This window comes from Bactrocera dorsalis, chromosome 2, assembly GCF_023373825.1.
Source record: "Bactrocera dorsalis isolate Fly_Bdor chromosome 2, ASM2337382v1, whole genome shotgun sequence".
Taxonomy (NCBI): Eukaryota; Metazoa; Arthropoda; class Insecta; order Diptera; family Tephritidae; genus Bactrocera; species Bactrocera dorsalis.
In genome coordinates this window covers 13,878,745-13,898,760 of record NC_064304.1, presented here as the reverse complement: position 1 = coordinate 13,898,760, position 20,016 = coordinate 13,878,745, and the positions used below count along the sequence as shown (strand labels likewise).

General features: G+C 35.2%; 1 protein-coding gene across 5 annotated transcripts in view; it reads right to left on the bottom strand.

The window, feature by feature from the left end:
* The window catches only part of LOC105227640 (mucin-22), a 121,585-nt gene that overhangs the window by 17,269 nt on the left and 84,300 nt on the right, over window positions 1-20,016 (bottom strand). For all 5 annotated transcript variants that reach the window (XM_049448678.1, XM_049448679.1, XM_049448680.1 and 2 more), the window contains one exon: window positions 12,801-12,854. The gene's annotated coding sequence lies outside the window, so the exon portion shown is untranslated. The remainder of the gene's footprint in view (window positions 1-12,800; window positions 12,855-20,016) is intronic.

Below are 20,016 nucleotides of genomic sequence, written 5' to 3'. Positions count from 1 at the left end.
CTGAAAAACTGTTTTCACACCCAATGAAATATTAAAAATGCTTTCAATCTAATGCTGATTCCAATAAAAGTGAAACGTGAATATATAATAATTATAAATTTCAAGTTTTCAACAATAAACTTCGAAAACAATAAAATAAACCCAAAAAATATTCAGTTTAATTTAATGAGCAGGTTTTTTGGACAATAAATTTACAGCTATGGAAGAAAAAGGTTTATCATAGTCTCATCTCTAAAGAATTTACTTTTACTCACATAGTCAGGAAATTTTTTTCTCATCTGTTGGATGCAATAAATATCTCTTTTTCGACATCTGTAAACAAAAGAGGAGTTTGAATGCACCGATAACGGTTTTTGAAATGTCAGCGTAATTTAAAATTACAAAAGTAGTAAAGAATTGAAATGAATATTCAATTTTTGACAATCTATTTTTAGAATCGAACGAAAGTATAAAGCAAAGAGGTTAAGATAATGATACATGATTAAAGGCACAAACTAATTTCTCAGTCAACATCGTGTAATTGTTTCAAGAAACAAAAGCTCTTTATACCACATGCAAAGCGGTCATTAAAGGCTTTTTTCGGTTGACTTGCGGTGGTTGGGCTAGAAAAGAGAATGAGAAACAATAGAAAAATGTAATTAGAATTTTCTACAAAGCATTTTGAATATGATTTATTTCATTAAACATACTTTCGATAAAGTGAAAGTTCGGTTGGAAAGTTGAGAAATTAATTTGGAAGAAAGGAATAATAAAAGCTAACAGTATATAAGATTTTCGGGTGAACTTTAATTAATTTAGGATTAGCTTTGTTATTAACGAGATTTATTCAGAAAGAGAAAGACACAATTAAAATAAATATAAAATAGTTAAAAATAAATTTGAAAAATTAATGAAATAACCTTGTATTGAATTGAATAACTATATTTCAATATTTTATTGTTTATGGCAGACTTTTAAAAATAAATCAAGTTGATGTTCTCCTTAATTGTTTAACCCTAACTGTATACTGGGGTGTAAGAGGCCTTTGTGATTTATTTTCGCTTGTCTAATGTTTTAATTTTAGCTATTTGTGGCTACCTTAAACGCTTCTTGAATATTAAGTAGCAATAACTGAAAGAAATGATACAAAGTTTGCAGAAAAAAATATTATATATCAGGCTGGATTTATCCTCCAGTTATTGAGTAAATATTTCTTTCGCAGTTTCTGATGAGTTGAGATTATATAGGAGCTTGAGAAAACCTGGCTTACTTAATTTATGTATTTATGCATTATTTATTAATTAAGCCTTTAAATCATCACTATTGCCGCAAATCAGCACAACTTCTCACAAAATCCCACATTTGGTAGAGTTCATCAACTCTTGTGGATAAATCTAGCCACTTCTGAATGAAATTTATCAACCACACGAACTTTTAACACACCACTAATCCGGAAATATGATTATAACAAATGAAATTAGCTAACTAAGATTTTCGCTGCCAAATAAGTCTAAATGAGCAAATGCTGGCTAATGGATTATACATGCGCGCCCACGTCTGCGAATTTACACTGTAAGAGCGACCAAAAATAGAAAGATTAGCGTGAGCGCACAATGCCACGGGGGTTGTTTGATAAAACAATGAGATTTTAAAAAGTTGTTTGAATTTAAATATTTTTAAATATAATTGCAAGAGATTTCGAACTCGGTAAAACTTGTCTTTCTCTTTTTGTAGGGGTTTTGTCTGGAGATTACTTAATCAGCGCCCAACGGAAAAGTTTAAAAGTCTTACTCCTTCTTTTTGTTCACAAAAATTTGTTTAACAATTATCTCAACACTTCCTTATTCAATTTAACACCTCAAAGTATTCTGATGAAATGTTTTCCAGCTTCACAGAGGCCTTTCAAAAGTAATTTGCAGATCAGAAGAATGAAAGCTAGTTATATTAGTACGAGTATAGGCTACGCCGGCTGGATCATGTAATCCAAATCGATGAAAGTACCCCAGATCCGAGAGTATTCGTCGCAGTACCCACCGGGGAAGCAGAGGATCTTTAGCTTCCTTTAGTCTGTTGGAAAGACCAGGTGAAGAAGACCAGGTTACATTTGGAATTTCCAATTGGCGCCAAAGAGCGAAAATCTTCCATATCTCTTCCTATACAACTTTATCATAGTTCGGTGGTACAAGGCTTTGGTCTTTTGATAAGAAAACCGTTGACATAAAAGTAGAAAGAGTATTTACAGGTTGAAAAACTCACTGTCTTGTAAAACTACCCTCGTAGAAATTTTTGTTTTCCTCAAAAATGAATGTACAAAGAAACCAGAACAGTTAACAACGCCAAATAAATTCATTAATCATGAATGCTGCATGCTAAAACTGGAGTAGGTACAAATAATACAACAACAACATTTCTTTCCAAATTAAATAAGTAAACAACAATTTGATTTTTGCATTTGTGAAAAATAGCGCACGAATGTAGAAGAGAGTGGAAGAAAGCAAGAAAGGTAGGTGTGAAAAAATGTTAATGAAACCGAATGATGCCAACACCAACAGCCGGAAGAGGCGGTGAGCGGGTGGCAGCTCAGCGCATTCACACCTCAATGCTTTGGAAAGTTTCAGCTTAAGTTCAATGCTCAAGAAATGAAGAAGCGTGCAAGGAGGTGAAGCAAAAGAAATTGAAAAAGTTGGCGGCTCAAAGTATTTTAACTTGCACTTGTGATGCATGCAACATTATTATCCGCCGCATTATCAGTTATAAAGTGTTGGTAAGAAGAGAAGCAAGGCTAGCAAATCATATAAAAGTGTTAAGAAAAACGAAACAAACAAATATTTTTATTTCCTTTTCGTGGCAGCTGAGAAGTCATATTGAAATTGTAGCTGAAGCTGCTCAAATTGCCACAAGTATGCGCTTGGTTGCACATTTGATGACTTATTTGTTATGGCTTGCTGCTGGTATTATTTCTTTATGCACTTTTATTTATATTTATTTCTTCCTTAGCTTACAATAATTTTTCGTTTTTTATTTGTTGTCGAAAATCTCGGTTTTCCACTTGCCACTTGAGTGTGAGCATTGCTGCCGCAACCATGGCCAGCAGTAAGAGTCTTCGAAGCAACTTGAGTTGTTAGTTTGCTTGGCCAAAGTGGTGGCAACTACATATAGCATATACGAATGCATAAATAAATATATATAAACATATGTATATATGTGAACATGCAATCTAGCTATTTATTTGCTTACGGTATAACCACTGCAATGCCGTCAAACTGGCTTAGATGGGTTCTGAGTTGAGATTTGGGTCAGTTATATTTGTAAATACATGCGGGTATATATGTATGATTGTGTGTTTACTATGTATGTGTGTACGTGTTGCTTGCACTTAAATAATATTTTTGGTTTGCTGGTTATGTTTTTATACTCTCGCAACAAAGTTGCTAAAGAGAGTATTATAGTTTTGTTCACATAACGGTTGTTTGTAAGTCCTAAAACTAAAAGAGTCAGATATAGGGTTATATATACCAAAGTGATCAGGATGACGAGTAGAGTTGAAATCCGGATGTCTGTCTGTCCGTCCGTCCGTCTGTCCGTCCGTCTGTCCGTGCAAGCTGTAACTTGAGTAAAAATTGAGATATCGTGATGAAACTTGGTACACGTATTTCTTGGCTCCATAAGAAGGTTAAGTTTGAAGATGGGCAAAATCGGCCCACTGCCACGCCCACAAAATGGCGGAAACCGAAAACCTATAAAGTGTCATAACTAAGCCATAAATAAAGATATTAAAGTGAAATTTGGCACAAAGGATCGCATTAGGGAGGGGCATATTTGGACGTAATTTTTTTGGAAAAGTGGGCGTGGCCCCGCCCCCTACTAAGTTTTTTGTATATATCTCGGAAACTACTATAGCTATGTCAACCAAACTCTACAGAATCGTTTTCTTTAAGTATTTCCATATACAGTTCAAAAATGGAAGAAATCGGAAAATAACCACGCCCACCTCCCATACAAAGGTTATGTTGAAAATCACTAAAAGTGCGTTAACCGACTAACAAAAAACGTCAGAAACACAAAATTTTACGGAAGAATTGGCAGAAGGAAGCTGCACCCAGGCTTTTTTAAAAATTGAAAATGGGCGTGGCGTCGCCCACTTATGGACCAAAAACCATATCTCAGGAACTACTCGACCGATTTCAATGAAATTCGGTACATAATATTTTCTTAGCACCCTGATGATATGTACGAAATATGGGTGCAATCGGTTCACAACCACGCCTTCTTCCAATATAACGCTATTTTGAATTCCATCTGATGTCTTCTCTGTATAATATATACATTAGGAACCAATGATGATAGCGGAATAAAACTTTACACAAATACGGTATTTGAGCTGAGGTATCCCTTGTGGAAAAATTGTCGTGATCGGACTATAACTTTTCAAGGTCCTTGATATCGAACACGAAGAGCTCAGTGCCTAACCTAACCTAACCTAATTTTTCACCGAAAATATCGGTAAATCTCCCGGATAATGAAATCTCGATTATCACTTTATCATGCGAGAGTATAAAATGTTCGGTGACACCCGAACTTAGCCCTTCCTTACTTGTTGCTTACAATAATTTTTCGTTTTTTATTTGTTGTCGAAAATCTCGGTTTTCCACTTGCCACTTGAGTGTGAGCATTGCTGCCGCAACCATGGCCAGCACTAAGTGTCTTCGAAGCAACTTGAGTTGTTAGTTTGCTATGTGAACATGCAATCTAGCTATTTATTTGCTTACGGTATATCCACAGCAATGCCGTCAAACTGGCTTAGATGGGTTCTAGAGTTGGGATTTGGGTCAGTTATATTTGTAAATACATGCGGGTATGTTGCTTGCACTTAAATAATATTTTTGGTTAGCTTGTTATGTTTTTTTCACTTCATTTTTTTATGAACTATTCGGGTTTTTGGTTTCGGAACAATATTTCTTCTACTCAAATATTCTACCCCTAACGGAAGAGCTCCCTCAATAAATCCATTGATTGATGCGATGTGTTAGAAGGGAGGCTGTCTTATTGAAACCAAATGCCGCTGAGATCACGAGCTTCAATTTCAGGCATCAAATATTCGGTTATTATGGCGCAATGACGGCCACCACTGACTGTAACGTTCTCAGTGCAATCAAGATTTGAAGAAATATTTATCGATGATTCCACCGGCTCATAAACCACACCAAACTGTTGTTTTTTCTGGATAAAATGATAACTCTTGAATCTCCTCAGGTTGATTTTCGTCTCAAATGCGGCAATTTTGCTTGTTTAAATACCCATTGAGCCAGAAATTGGTCTCATCGCTGAGCAAAATTTGGCCCGAAAACATCTGATCTTCTTGGAACTTTTGTAGAGTCCGTTGAGCGAAGCAGTAGGGAGGTCGAGTGGGTTCAATTCTTGCGCAAGCTTTTTTTCGCTTTCAATTTAAGATCTCGAAGTAAAATGCGACAAGTCGCTCCATACGTCAGACCGAGTTGCTTCGAACCTTTCGAAACCATAATATATATTATTTTATTGTTTATATCTACGAATACAGCAACAAGCTTATCAACAGTCGTAAATAAACCCCAACTGACGCTAAATAAATAAACATTATCTATTCCTCGAATGAGGGGGTGATTTTGTTCCGCTATTTGAAATTATATACCCATGAACAAAAGATAGTAAAGATACGAGCCCAACTAACAAGCCAAAAACTATAAAATAATTGCACCATGCAGCTGAGAAATATGATTTCAACTAATCAAATACTAATACAATACCCCAAACAAAAAATTCGCCTGTCAAGAAAGAAACTAAAGACACACAGCAAAAAGAAATAACATAAATATGAAACGAAAAAATCGAACGGTGGCACTTAAACTCCGAAAAACCAAACAAAACTCTCACCGCCAACAGCAAAGTCTTAACCGAAGCAACAGACTGCACTACAATTGTTGTTGTCATTACTGTTGCGGCAGTAAAGTTTCGCAACGGAAAAGTAAGAGAGCAACTAAACGCTCAGCAAACTGGCGCACTTCCACGAATTATTAATATCTATAATTCATATCTCCAAATTGGCGGGTAAATGTAGACATTACGAGTATATTGGCAAAAACCGAAGCAGCCACGGACAGCAGCAGCCGCCGAGGGCAGCAGTGGCCTCAGCTGTGTGGTGAAACTGTTGCATTGCTGCATGCCGCTGGCGGAAGCGACAATAAAAAGAAATAGTTTGGAAATCGCAAGGACAGTTGGCAACTTCCGCTTGTGTCTGCGATGTGTGGTCGCTGGTGTATGGCACATTGGCACCCTGGTTTTGTATATACAATATTTCGTGTTTGTATAGAATATTTTTCGTTCGTTTTGTGTTTTAGTTTTCATTTTTGTTGTTGTGAAAATGTGTCAAATATGTGTGCTGGGAAACGCTGTCACAACTTTGTGTTTCCCCACCAGATCGCCGCTTTGGATAGTGTTTGCATTTTGTTTCCCATTGTTGTTGTTGGCATTGGCAATACGTGTTTATTGTGACAATAAATTCATAAATCAAATCTCGCTGAGAGATTTCGTTTTATGAGCGTTTGGCGTTTTTTTTTCTAATTTTGTTAGTTGTAAGAAAGATTTTATTTCTGGTTTTATTGGCCATAAGTTAATTAAAAGGGGTTGAGACTGCTTTATTGTTACTGTTAAAGATATAAAACAAAACTCAATTTGAATTGTGCAATAGTAATAGATGGAGCAAGCGCTAATACAAATGCAGTAAAGAATAAAGTTTTTATATAAAAATTAATTTAATAAGTCAGCGACCTCTTACATAGCAGCCACTATATTTGTATGCTACGTCTCAGATGGTTCACCTGTTGAATCCAATTTCCGATGACTCGTTCGAGCATTTCGACTGATAACTGCCGAACGACACACGTGATGTTTTGCTTCAAGGCCTGAGTCGAAGTGAGATTGTTCGCATAGACTTTAGACTTTGCAAATCCCCACAGGAAAAAGGCAAACGGTGGGTGTCACACGATCTTGGTGCCCAAACGACCCGCCCAAAATGTGAAATTATCTACTCACCGAAGAGTTCTCTGGTGCCGTCTTGTTGAAATCAAATTTCGTCGAGATCACTAGCTTTAATTTCACGTCGGCGCGGTATCGTTTGCATTGACGGTTACGTTCTGACCGTTATAATTTTTGAAGAAATTTTGTTCGAAGATTGCATTGGTCCACATACCACACCAAACGTTTATTTTTTCTAGATGAAATGGCAGCTCTCGAATCTCTTCATGTTACTATTACGTCCCAAATACGGCAATTTGAAGTTTTTCACATACGTATTTAACCCATCTCATCGCTGAAGAAAATTTGGTCTGAAAACTTCGGGTCTTCTTGAAATTTTTCAAGAGCTCATAGAGCGTGGCCAAGTCGCTTGGGAAGGTCAAGCGGCTTCAGTTCTTGCAAAAGCTCTTACAGATACAAAAAAAAAATCTTACAAGAACTTTACTCCGCAGCTAAATGTTGTTGTGATGCGATATGAACAAATCTGAGGCTGGTTTTCATTGCCTTAGGCAACAACTCTTGCCAAATTTTGTGGAGATTACTCGTCAAATGAAAGAGTTTTCGATTGTTCAGTTCAGTGCAGGTCGGCAGTTCCGATAGATGAACATCTCCTTGGGACGAGAAGAACGTGTACAAAATTTCAGATCGATAACTTAAAAACTGAACAACTAGTTCGCGTATATATAGACAGACAGACGAACTAGGCTAAATAGACTATTCTCGTCCCGCCGATCATTTAGATGAATATTTTACAGAGTCTTCTACATTTTCTTTGGGTTTACAAACATCGTGGCAAACTTAATTTATTCTACTCAGGGCATAAAAATGCAAACCAAGCCAGGAATGACGGTCAAAAAGGTTTTGCTATGTGATTGGTGGGATGGGCAGTGAAACATTTATCATTTATGAGCTGATCTCCTAAATCAAACTCTTAATTCAGACCTATACTATCAACCATTGGACCGTCTAAAGGAAAAGCGATCAGCTTTGATCAATAGGGGAGGAATTGTGTTTCATGAGTACAAAGTAGGGGCATGCGAATATTCGAAATTTCGAATTATTCGACGCGAATCGAACCGAATATTCGCATTATTCGAATTACTCGAACTATTCGAATTACTCGAACTATTCGAATAGTTCGAATAATTTTAATATTTGACTATTTGCATGATTTTTTAATTAGCGCCAGTAGTATCTGAATTTCTGTCATGCATCCGACGTACATTTGTCATTTTCGTTTAAAATTTTCAAAAAATCAATCGACCCATATATTCGCATTATTCGAATAGTTCGAATAATTCGAATAGTTCGAATAATTCGAATAGTTCGAATAATTCGAATTATTCGAACTATTCGAAATATTCGATATTTGACTCGAATATCGAATCGAATCTAAGGATTCGATTCGACTCGAATCGAACTGGATTCGCATACCCCTAGTACAAAGCCGACTTGGCACCAATTGATAACCACCTGTTCCTGTTTGTGGCGGATGATTTGCTGGTGAAATAGAATTTTGTGAAAATCGAAATCTTTGAACCTTGAAAATGGCAACAAGTTATCGTATCAATCATATTTGACTAAGACCACATCACTGCAACTATGCTAAATAAAATCTACAGTTTAATGTAAAAGTAATGGTTTTTGACAAGACCTTATAGTTATTGTTTCACAAACGGAGGCAGAGAAAAATATACCTATGAGCTTTTTTTGTACTGTACCGAAACACTTAAGGAAAAAGTTTCGATTATAAACATGGAGAAGAAAACTTTAATATTGATGTTAAACAAGGGATCCCAAAAGTTTTAATCGAATTGACGTATTCTCTCTCAACGCACAAAACGGAACTGTACCCATTAACTTATAATTGCAACACATTTAAAAGCAGCAAAATATTCATAAATCTATTTCTAAGCCCAAGTAAAAAGTTGAAAGCAAACTGCGGTAAAATATTTTATATCCAAGAAAGACCTCAAAGAAATAAAGCGATTAACTGCAATTTAAAGGAGGTTCTCTTAAACACACACGCAATAATTTATTGAAACACAAAACGCATATATTTTAAATATATCTGAAAATAGAAAATTTATTTTAAAATGCAACGCTGTATGTTTGTGCGTGCATTGCAAATGACCTCAACCGCCTCGCAGTCTGGTTTTCGTCGACGGTTGTTTTATTTTGATTTTCCAGCACAATTTTTGTTTCTAAATATAAACGAACCACATTTAACAGGCTCAAATTTGAATAGCAACAACAAGAATAAAATCAAATGAGGTACAAACATGTGAAGAGAACAGCTTTTTCCGAGTGTATACAATATTTGTGCCCTGAAATGTTTGATTAGCTTCGGATGTAACATGCTGCTTAACCCAGCGAACAATTTACATTTGCTACGAAAATTAACATTAAAAGTAGTTAGGGAGTTTCAGGGATGATATTGAGGTATTCAAAAACTACATCGAAAGTTATGGAAATGCTTCAAGCAATGATAAACGGTATGATACATATGATGTACTATGTATATATCCCTCTTCATATTATGAATTATATTTTCAGTAAATCAAAGTACTCAAAACGTTTGGTTTATTGGTTCAACTCAATTCTAATCGATTGTTTTTGACTAAAGACAAAAAAACTTTAACTTTGATTACACCACAGCTTTAATACCCTTTACAAATCCAAAAGATTGTATGCAATTGAGTTTAATCGGTCAGTTTGTAGGACAGCTTTATGCTATAGGGACTCGATCACAATAAAAGTGATCAGATATCAGCGGTTGCGACAAATGAGCAGCTTCTTGGTGAGAAAAAGACGGATGAAAAATTTCAAATCATTTTCTCTTATTGATCACTTATAAATGATATTTTATAGGGTTCTCTTCTTTTCCTTAGTGACTTCGCGGCAACCTTAATATACGCTGTTCAAGGTAAAAATACTACTCACTAGCCCAAATAAGAATATATTTAAATATTATACAGTCAAATGCATTTATTACCATTCTATTTATAAGTAAACACATATATAGATCTACATCGCTTTTTGGGGTTTCAGCTATCTAAACGTATTGTAATGTATCTGCATAAATAAAATTCCCCCAATGGCATTTAATATTCACTTATGAGCAAACCCAATAAGAAATATGCCACCATTGAGGTTTAAATGAATTTCAGAAAAAATTTATCTGTTCTTTTGAACTTTGCTTTGTTTACTTTTTTAATTAATTTTTTTTTACAAATTTTGAGTGAAAATTTTTGAAAATATTATAATTTATTTTAATTAAATCAAAATTTAGCTCAACTTTAGCAAAAAAATATTTTCAAATATGTTCAATAGATCCATATATAAAATACGAGTATCTTAAAAAATATGTATTTATATTTTCGTCGGTATATACATACATATGCATATATAAATCAAAATTTAAATTCTATTGAATTTGAGCGAAAATCCAGCTCTTAATTTTCCTAAGGGAAACTCGACTCAATACCGACAGCCTCCCATTGCCTCTGCAGCCTCGATTAATTCAATCACAATTGAAATGTGTTCGCCCTAATTTGAGATAGATTTTGTTTCCCCAGCATTTTTGATAAAGATAAATGCACGCGACAATTGAAAATGCTTTGATTTACACCTTCCGAATGCGGCAAATGCAAAATATTTTGAATTCAACGCTAATGGAATATCTGTTTATTGAGTGATATATGATGTAGCATTGTATCTAAATTAGCTTATTTATTTTTACATGAGGTTTTTAGAATATATCAAACAAAGTATAAAATAAAATATTTTAAGTGGTGGCGACTCAGTCAAGAGGGTGTAATGGGATGTATGAAGTAGGTCCCAGAAAGATAGTTAAATAAATGTGTCTTCTATGAGCTGGAAGGGGATTTTATCTTGCAGCAATTCACCTTGTGAGAAGAGAGCAAACATCTCAATTATATGTATTATAGGTACATATGGGTAAGGTCCACTAGTTTAAAATTAATATATAAATAATTATATATAATGACCATAGTGATCTACGAATAACTACTTAATGATCTTGAGTTACACGTTAGCAACTGAAAGGAATCAGTTGGAAATAGCGTTAGACTATTGGAAATTTAAAAATAAACATATACATATGTACCAAAAACGATTAAAAATGTTTTGGAACATTAATATATGAATCTTGATTAAAAAGTGTTACGACTATTTTATAATTTTTCATATCGAATATAATATGTATATGCTCGGGTATTATGGAAATTCCAAAAGCCCTATTATGGTATATGAAAACGCTATATCGCTATAATACTGTTCACAAGTCCATTTTTATAGCGTAAAAGGGTAGAAAAAGATTTGTATTTATATTTTCTTGGGTCAGTTTGCATACCTGCTATATGTTATAGTAAACCGAACTGAACAATATGTTCGAAGATTATAATGTCGACTTTGGCAATAATTAGTACCATATTTCGTAAAGATATATTGCCAAATAAAAAATTTTACTATACAAGGACTTAATATTTATCGATCAGTTGGAATGCCAGCTATATGTTAAAGTGGTACGATACCGTAGGTTCCAAAAAATATACGTTTCTTTGGAAGAAAAGTACGTGTGCAAAATTTCAGATTGATATCTCAAAAACTAAGGCACTAAACTAGATAGATCGTCACGCTGATTAGTTATATAAACAATAATCTGTATGTACTTTATAGAATCTCCGAACTTTACTTCAGGATGTCAAAAACTTGTTTGAAACCCTGTTCAGCGTTTAGCAATTTAATATAGAAATAAATATTTGAGAATGTTAACTACTTTTTACCTCTATTTTTATTTCCCCAACTTTCAGAAACAAAACTTTACAAATTATGAAATTCAAATTCATCAACTCAAGCCTAACTAACCCACACACATTCAGGAGCATGCTGATTAAGCATAAAGCATGATGAAAATAGCTCAGGAAAATTCACAATTTTTTTCGCATAAATTCTCTCACCCGGTGAGCTTGCATAACTAAAACACAAACCGCCCACATTAAGTATGAAATTACTACTTGCTTTCCAAACATAGTAGTACTACAGTATATAAGTATGTGTGTATCAAGCCTTCGCACGCACTTTAATTGAATATAATTGGCTTAAAGTCTCAAATTGCTTGCTACGGCAATGTGTTGGTATATTCAAAACCTAAGCTACTCATATTACGTTGTTGTTGTTATTTTAACACTTTAGGCGTTAGAAAACACAAAGGTGGCTGGGGCGTATAAGTAACGCAGGAATTGAAGAGATGAATGTAGGTGCGATTTATATGCACACGCAATTCAGTTCGTAAATGTGCCTGATGTTTGAACACTTTTGACGTATACAGGTATGTAAATATATGCTGAGCATTAACATACTACTATGTGTGTTGGTGCCTTCGTAAGCCGCTCCATATGAGTATAAATAAAGTTTAAATTTAAGCAGACAATGTGTAGACTATTTCCTTGAAAATCCATTTCACACAAAATCCATTTTTAAACAAATTGCTAACAGCTAGAAATATTTTTAGCTGCACACTGCAAGCACTCAAAGGTCAAAGGCTAGTTCGGTAGCATTTTAGAATGGAGTTGCAGACGGAGTGACGTGCGTGTGCGATAAAATTTAAACTTCAAGTCGAAATTGCTTAAATTTATTAATTTTTAAGCAATATTTTTTGCTAAACAAGCGCGTTTACAATATTTAACTCGTGTGCTTTTAATTAGTGGTGCGATTATAAAATAATTTATGCTGCTGCAATAACTCACCTCAAATGTATGCTAAAATTGGATATTTAACCACCGCTGCTTTATTGAGGAAATCTGTAAGAAACAAGAAGAAAAAATAGTCAAAATTAAAGTTAATTACTTAATGATTGCAAAAATGAGCGATAAGCATGCAAAAAGTTAAAAGATGAGATAGAAGAAGTGTATGCATTAAGATGACTTTGTGTGGGTAATTTGAAAGCTAAACGATGCTTGAATACATGAGGTGCCTCTGTTGATTCAAGAAGAGATTTTAATGACAAGCATATCGTCACTTAAAACGTAAAATAACTTAACATCAGTTTTCATAAGTTTCCTTTCCAGGCGAAGATGAAACGATATAATAGAAACCACTCATAACGAAACAAAATTTGAGTTTTGGTTATAAAGTGGTTATATATTGGTTACATAAATCGGTTATATATATGTAATATGATGTAGTGAATTCTAAGCAATACAAAACTCTATTTCGATTTTTTTTGAAGATTCGTTGTTTTGCATTTTAGGTGACAATATAGAGCAAAAGATATAAAAACCCCATCCAAAAAATATGGGAAAAATAAAATGATTTTGATTTTAAAGTGAAATCAAAAAGTTAGCTTGCGTTAGATGCAATTTTAAGGCAAGAACTGAACCTTCAGTGGGTGATTGCAAAGAAAAAATCAACTTAAGAAATAACTCACACCCTAATATACACATGTGAAAGGGTAAACTCAGAGACAAAACGATATTTTGACAAAGACATTTTCATTTAATTCAAACATGCTGTTACAAATATTATACTCATATTTGTTAATAATGTCCTGTATTATTTTCGCTTTGCTGTTTTTGTAGCGGACGAGTGCCGCACCGGATGCAGCAGAGTAAGACACGCAGTATTTTATTGTAGCAGCGCATAGGGCTCTGTTTTTGTGAGGGTACGTATGTACTTAGTTCTTCAAGTCAATTTCAGAGCTCTCTTGTACATAAACTCACTGATGATGGACACACTGTGGTGTCAGAGAGGATATTTCGTGACTATATGTAATCTTTAAACTAGTTAGAAATTGATCAGAATTTCAGGCAAAGCAATATTAACTTATTAACAGAAGTTATAAAATAAAATATTATAGTAGAAAACCTATTGGAGCTATAGCATACAGTAGATCTGGTCTATATGACAAAAAAACCTTTAACCTATCTTAAGAATTTTCAAAAAGTGAAAAAAATGTGTTTCGTTCTAATATATTGAAAAACTATTCAAAAAAATATTCCCAAAGTTTGATTGGTTCACTCCGAATATTTTCGCAGAAATAGGTCCCAGAACTACTGCACTTCATGCAGCGGCTGTAGAGGTACCCAAACTTTGAAGCTTGTTTCCTCCAAACTAACTCTTTTTATCCGGCCGTCAAAATTGCGAGCGAATTATTTAACCGATTTACTTAAGCCAGGCCCACATCCGCAATTCTTGGAAATTCTCAAAACCCCTCTATTATGCACTTGATAAACGCTTCCTGATTAAAAAAATTATCTTTTTTTGTTTCAGATAAGAAGTCTAGTCAGAAAGTTGACGGCCGCAAATATGTCAATCAACGGGATCGCTGAAATATCCGCCATTTTATTTTTTTTTTTTTTGACAAAAAATAATTTTTATAAATCCGTCAAAATATCAACACTGGTCCAAAAAGCACCAGTTCTACAATAGCCTTTGTACAATAGAGTTCACTGTTGGTCTCCCTTGCTCAATTTATCTTATATATGAATGAACTTTAGTATATCTTCTGCCAATGTCAGCATGTAATTGTCACTTACCACATTAGACACGCTCCTTAGTTGTCAGTTTGACAACTTCAGCATTGGTAGCCATTGCAATCTATTTACCCGTTGCTGCAACTAAACTACTACATACAGACGCTTATTTGCTTTTGCAACTACTTTTGTTTCATGCTAGTGGAGATGGTTTTGTTGTTTTACTTCTGTGTCTTCTTCTTTCTATGGTGCTACTTAAGCATGTAATGTGTTTGTCAGCTGTAAGTAGCACACACATACAACAATATCTATATACATATGTCAGTCATTTAGTCTGTCTGTCATATCCAAACAACTGTGGAGTGCAAAAACACTACACACAAACAAGTAGACATATGTCTTCAAGCTCCTCACAGCTCATTGTTTAAACATTAGTTTTGTGCTAAAAAATTTGGTAATGTTTATATAACACTTTTGGGAGCATATTTTGAGTGTGCGATGCGTGTTAGTTAGTTTTTTTGGGTTAAGCGGTTGCAGTTGTATCTGTTAATGTTGTAGCTGGAAAGGTGTTACTGTGGAGACTACGAAAATTTACTGACTACAGAGTTCCTTCGTCCATATATATGTATGTATATAGGAATGCTACCAAGTTGACAGTTCTTCGTTTGATATAAATACGGATACATTCCGGTAACATATATATAATTGTATCATCAGTATTTGGATCACGTGGGGAATCGAAAAAAATCGGACTCGGAGATAATATGCGCAACAATAGTGTGTTAGTGCGCAGAGTTATCCGAAGGAAATGTTTCACGAAACTTTTAGGGATCTTGACAACGGGGAATGTTGCTTAAAAAGGAATGCATGAAATATTACGGAAGATAAAACTAAAGATTTATAGCAAATAATCAAGGTTAGTTTGCTACTCAGAATAAAATACGAATACAAACCTACAATCAGAAATATAAGCAGGCAATTAGAAATGAAGCAGAATTAATGCAGAAACAAGATTTTTGTATGGCTTCCAGCAAATGAAGTCAAGTATGTGCGCCACAACATGTCAATTTCACACCACAATAGCTGGAACCAAGTTGTTATTTGAACTCGTACTTTTCTGTTCTCAGTCGGCACTATCCGGCTGTCAAATGCAACCACTGTGTTACAACAACAAATGCAGGAAATATTTGAGCGCTTACAACTCCATGTGCATTTATATGGCAATTTACTGATGCGCTTAGCTGCCAGAGAACTCATGTTGCCGACGCTGCCATGGCAATAAGCTCCAGATAACTTCTGGAAATAGTTCGAGTTTTTGCTTTTGTAATTTCATTCGAAATGTCTTGCTTACTTACGAATCCGCTTGCATTTGCGGCAACTGCAACATATGTTTACGCCGCATCTGCACCCGGACTGTCATATACTAATTAAGAGCGAGTCGCATTGCCATGGCAGATAATGAAAGAAGCGTCTACACTCAGCACATTTATGATGACTGCGAAGAATTGTGGCAAATGTGTCACTGACTGACGAGTCGACTGACTGACAGCCATTGTGTGCGGTAAACAGGCTGCGGTTGCCCCATATGAGATGCTGACAACCATTCTCCCCTCGAAACAAACGCGTTGCTTGACTGGCTGCGCAAATGAGCAACACAATCGATGGCTGTTTTTCCCATCAGCGCTGATTGTGGCAAGAATGTGTCCAACTGCCTGATAATCCACAGACAGTTGGCGAATTGTTGTAGTGCTGAAGTGTGTGGGCGCCATGAAAATTTACAACTAAAATGTTGATTTTCAGGTTCATAAAAATCTGCGCATGCACACACATACACACATACCTTCATCTACATAACTGCAGCGAAAATGTCATAAAAATCTGCTGCAGTCCATATATTTCTGTGCGCCAATACAGGATTTCAATCCGACCAATATTGAAAATCGCTGCTGCGGGCAACTCGTTCGCTGTCAGCTGCCGCTGTCTGCTCCTTCTCTGCTTGCTCGCCCGCCAGCTGTGCCGTTGGCAGTTTCGCATAGCAATTACTCATATTTCAGCTATGCACCATTCACCAGCAATCGTGGGAGATTTTCGAGCTTTTCCGCAAATCTGCTCTGCCGTTATTCGTTTTTCGCTTTTTCATTGGGAAATAGTCTGAAAATCAATATGAGTCTCGGCTGACAAGCCAGCGGTGCTCAAATTGCATGCTCTCGACACAAGTGCCATTCATTCTCTTATTCATTGGTTTTGTGGTTTATGAGTAAATTTTTTTTTGTATAATTTGTCGCATATTCCATTAAATCTATTCCAAGTGGCGGCTGGTGAGTCACCCAAAAACCGGCCGGCATGTTGCATATGTGTGTTGTGAAAACCGGCTAGATCTGGGTACTCTAAATGTCAGCGCTTGTTGTTTGCATTTCAATTTATAAATATGTGTTAATATGCCGAAACCGCTTACTAATTTGCTTTTAGGTCATAAAATTTGCATAAATATTTGTTTTTTGTATAAAAGACATAACCATAAAAGTATGTTATTTAGATATGTGCGTGGCAGAAGTAGTAGTTTTTAGGTAGCAAATCAGATAAACATTAAAAATAATTTTTTTTTTTAATAAAAAAATGCTACACAAATTTTCTAAAATATTCTTTGAAAAAAATAAACTCTAACTTTTTGAAATCGTTTCGAAAAACTGTATTTTTTCGAGGAAGTAAGTGTTCCTTTGCATTCCTCAACCAACTCAAACTCAGTAGCAATTTATTGCAAGAATTCCAAGAAGAAGAGTATGAGTAAATAATGTTGCTAAAAACTGCATTTTAAATGCATTGTTATATCAGAAAATTATTTTTTTAAAATTTAATATTTTCGATGCACTTATTTCTAGAAATCTTTCAACGTAATCGGTTTTAGCGAGAATACCACCGAAAGATTGGCATAAATCTAAAAGCGAACCGAGATATTAAATTAAACTTCAGACAGGAGAAAAGAATTTCTAACTCTTTCATTCAGGATTTTTACTAGTAAGTGTAGGTAGATTAATAAGTTTTAAACAACAAGTATATGGAGGAAGACTCAACCGAGAATCCCATCGAAAATGCCCTAAGGCGAAAAGTATAAATTGTTTTGAACCGATTCTAACTTGACCGAATGGATTTGGTAACTAGGGTTCCATACAACAGAAACATATTAAAATATATGTAGGTCTAACCAAAGTTGTAAAAAGTGTTTTAGTAGCATGTGGATCTCTAAATTCTTTAGACCAACTTTTAACAAAATTGAGTATAACTTTTGCTTTCAATACCATGTTATCCATATGAAGGCTAAAGTTAAGCTTAGGGTCCATAGCAACTCTCAAATCAGCAAAGTTAAAAACACGCTCTAGTAAATATTATTTTATTGCATAAGGAGAGGGAAACCGAAATCTACGAGAAAACTGCATCATTTAAATTTTTTGAGCATCAATGACAAATTATTTCTATCTCACCAAGCAAAAGTAAGAGTCTCTGCTAAATTTTATGATATGGTGTAATATAGAAAATTTAATTAAAAATAATATTTATTTGCGTTACAATTTAAAACACAATATTTGGTGACTAATGTCTCTTATTTCATATTGTGGTTTCACATTTCAAACATTTATGAAGACGCATGTATGTATGTATGTATGTTCGTCTCAGATTACTCATACGCAATGTATACTCGCACCAAATGATAATAAAACTTACATATACATACTACATAATTGTCTAAGTGAACACACTAACGAATAAAAGCCGTAAAATGTAGTAAATGAGGTATATTAGCCGGTATGAGATACTTGCCATTTGGCGATAAGCAATTTTAATTCTCCGGTGTATTCCGACATGAAAAAGCATTTTTACCAGAAGAATGTGGAACGGATACTCTCGGTTTTTTTTCAAAAAATATTATAGAAAACGGGGAGGATATACCGCAAAAAAAATGCCTAACATTGTTATAGGTATATGGCTATATGTATGTATGTATGTCCTTCAATTCTCTTTTAAAGAAATTACTTAAAATTTTTTACGTACAAATTTAACAAAAATTTATGGAAAGCATATTGTTACCTGAGAATAAATCCACTTAAATTATTAATATTCGTCACATTATGTATAAAAATATACACCTCAATACCTCAAAATTTTAATCGTAATTCGTAAATTTTTAATTACTATTTCCATATTTTATAATGAACACACGAATAGCAATCATACGAGAGTGATTCGTTAAGTTTGAGACTTTTAAAAATTAATCTGTATTCGCTTCCAAGACAGAAGAGCTCCTAATATTGCTTTCGACTAGATAATAGAAATAGAGAAATATACTGAAAAAAATTCAAAAATGTTTGTGTGCTTATTAGAGTACAACTACAACTACTGCCGCACTAAAGCTGATTATGTGTGATGCAAACATTGATGGAGATTTCGTATATTCACCAAGCTTCGTCTACGTGTAACAGTGAAAGGAGCGGAGCATCAAATCCTGTTACTTTTTCATCGTAAGCATTTTTTTGGCAACTGAAAGTTATACTATACAAAAGAACAGACAAACAGACGGACTAAATCAACCTATCTCGTCACGCTGATTATTTATACATATTTGTACTTTTTAGGTATTTCACAAAGTCACAACATTTCTGTTAGCACTCGATAGAATAGGAATACTAAAAGGATACTGTCAGGCGGCGACTCACGCCCGCAGAATGGGTCTGTCAGATCGAGAAGACTGCAGAAAATGTCAATGGAGCATCTCCCGTGTACTTGTCCCGCGTTAGAACGACTACGTTGTAAGCATCTGAGGTCCCCACGGTATGACACACTAGAAGAGGTATAGATAGAAAATTGAAAATGAAATTAATCTCATGGACCAAGTAACTGAACTCCATCTGGTATCGCAAAGGACCAAAATTGATCTATACGTGGCTCATTGGCCTACTTAACCTAACCTAGCCTGTTAGGTCTTTCACTTTTATGTGTGCTCAAGGTTCATGGAAAACTAATTAAGGCAAGCTAATTGAACTATCTTGTTGCAGCTAAGATTCGCACCCGCCTCTGTGCAGCAAAAAACGCACGCCAACAAACACAAGGAAGCTTCGACGTCGAGAAGCTGCAATCACAACAGACAGCCGAACGATTCTCTACTCGGCTTGCACTCCTGCTCTCGGAGAGCACTCGTCAACAACTCGGTATAAGGGAACTGTGGGACGGCATTTCAAACTCCTTACGTACAGCTGCAACCGAAACCATTGGTTTTCGGAAAGTGCAAAAGAACAGCTGGTACGACGAAGAGTGCCGTGTCGCAGCGGAGAGAAAACAGGCTGCCTACCTCGCAACGTTACGATCGACCACAACACGTGCGGGATGGGATAGATACCGAGAGTTGAAGAGGGAAGCGAGACGCATTTTCAGACAGAAGAAGAAAGAGGCCGAAATGCGTGAGTACGAGCAGCTTGACAAGCTGGCCGACAGGGGTAAT